The sequence below is a fragment of the Octopus sinensis genome, linkage group LG19 (genome assembly GCF_006345805.1).
Source record: "Octopus sinensis linkage group LG19, ASM634580v1, whole genome shotgun sequence".
Lineage (NCBI taxonomy): Eukaryota > Metazoa > Mollusca > Cephalopoda > Octopoda > Octopodidae > Octopus > Octopus sinensis.
In genome coordinates, this window is record NC_043015.1 from 42,252,183 (window position 1) to 42,254,963 (window position 2,781).

A 2,781-nucleotide genomic window follows, 5' to 3' on the forward strand; every position below is an offset into this window, starting at 1 on the left:
TGCTTGTGTGTGTATGGAGGGGAGAAAATCAGGTGTAGTGTTGGCGAATCACAGGAAGCATGGAAGTTTTGAAGGATGCAGTGCTCCGACAACTAACAACTGACGCCGGCAGTTTGTTCCATGCTTCAGCAACTCTCAGCGTGAAAAAATGTTTCCTAAAGTCATGGGAGCTGTGCTGTTTTCTGACTTTGTAAACATGTCCACGGGTGTTAGACGGGTGGAGTTCGAAAAGGTGCTCAGAGTTATTGTTTGTAAGATGGTTGATAATTTTATGGGTGTCTGCCAAGTCAGCTGCCAGACGTCGGAGTTTCAATGTGTCCATGGCCAGGGAAGTAAGGCGTTCAGGATATGGCAAATGCCTGATGGAGGGTATTCTTTTGGTTGCACGTCGCAAGATAGGGATTCCAGGGAAGTAAGGCGTTCAGAATATGGCAAATGCCTGATGGAGAGTATTCTTTTGGTTGCACGTCGCTGAACGGTTTCCAGACGATTGATATCCTGGGCAAGATAGTCATATACTTAGATCAATGACATAATCTAAGTTCTTCGCCTAAAAAAACTGCCGGCTTTGGACGTAAAACAATTTATTTGTTACTCTGAAAATGTTTTGATAGCTTATCTTATAAGATATCGTGAGAGTTTAGTTTCTCACTAAAAGCAAAATTTTTTTTTTCTCACAAACACAGCAGGCATAGCCTATTGTTAAACCATTTAAAATTTTGGAAGTGGCTTGAACAACCAGAATGTAGGACAGCCACATCAATGCACAAATAAGTCGAATATTCGCTGTGAAAGTGTGGTTTGTATGCACATACATACACATCACACATATATACATATATATATATACCACCACATACACATATATACATGCCATCACACATATGTATATATGTATATAGATGTATATGTAGATGTCAGATTGTTAAATGTGACTAGTACACGTAACTCTGTACAACCTGCTGCGCGGTCAGGTCATTAGTGACTGAACTGGCAACCCCACTAAGTTCCCTTGTTGAGGGGGCTGGTTATTTGATACCCTGCAGTAGGAAAAATAAAAGCCGTCAAAGGGCAGAGGAAGTCATGAGTATTCAATGATCTTCCAACAATGTGTATATATGTATATATTGTTTATATATTTTTATCTCATCTATACTCTTTACTCTTTTACTTGTTTCAGTCATTTGACTGCGGCCATGCTGGAGCACCGCCTTTAATCGAGCAACTCGACCCCGGGACTTATTCGTTTGTAAGCCCAGTACTTATTCTATCAGTCTCTTTTGCCGAACCGCTAAGTAACGGGGACATAAACACACCAGCATCGGTTGTCAAGCAACGCTAGGGAGACAAACACAGACTGCACAAACACACACACGCATACATATATATATACATATATACGACGGGCTTCTTTCAGTTTCCGTCTACAAAATCCACTCACAGGGCTTTGGTCGGCCCGAGGCTATAGTAGAAGACACTTACCCAAGGTGCCATGCAGTGGGACTGAACCCGGAACCATTGTGGTTCGTAAGCAAGCTACTTACCACACAGCCACTCCTACGCCTATATATTGTTTATATATTTTTAAACATTTTAAAATATTCTTTTTAAATATTTTCTATACATGTGTGGTAAGTAGCTTGCTTACGAACCACATGGCTCCTAAAGACGCGTATGAGAATTTTGTGAGAAAATGGTTAAGCAATAATTAATTTAGATAAGATGCGAAATAGAGAGTGAATTGGAGGACTGAAAATAGATGTGAGATATGCAGGGATATTGCATTTGTAGATCCATTATTTAGGCAGAATGGTATACATATAAGATTCCAGTAGTATTTAAAATTGGTCGTTCCAAGTATAGAGTTTGTACACAGTGCTATTGAAACGAGGGTTTTATTTAAAGTGACCTAAAAGTAAAGAATGTATCTGTAAGGTCAAATTGAAAACAGGAAGAGAGGAATAAAGAAAAGAGAAGAAAAAACGAGAAGAAAAAGAACACAAAAAGAGAAAAAAGAAAGAAAAGGGGAGGAAGAGAGGAATTAAGTAAAGACAGAAAACGGTAAAACTTTCTCTTTGTTTTCCTTTTTTTCTTTATTCCTCTCTTCCTCTCTTTTTCTTTTTTCTTCTCTCCTTTTCTCTTTTCTTTATTCCTCTCTTCCTCTCTTTTTCTTTATTCCACTCTTCCTGTTTTTGACCTTACAAGTAATTTCCCTACTTTTTAGGTCACTTCAAATAAACATGGCATAGTCTATATGCACACGTGCATGCATACACAGACAGACGTAAATACAAATAAATACACATACGTGAAAAATACCACAAACCATTCACCAACGCTGCAAAACTTGAATATACAAATGAGTTATATATGTGTATACACAAATACACCCCCTCTCTGACAAACACATATACACCTGCAGACATATAACATATATACATACATACATGTGTGTATGAAGGAAGGAGACAAGTACAACAAGTACTTGTATATATGCAATCATTTGTACACAATGTATATATGCACGTACATATACACTAGGTATATAGTACACAGGTATGGCTTACATAAATACAGAAAAATATATAAAGTAATAAAATATATAAAAGTATAAGGGATGTTAAGACATGCAAAAGGCTTATACGTGGACATTATATAATATAAAAAGCAGGTTCTATCTGTGATCTTGTAGGGGTCCAAAAACGTAGCAAATGTTTTGTCGTATGTGGACATGACCCAAAAAGTTCAGTTCTGGAATTTAGACATGTAGCAGGGTCTAAA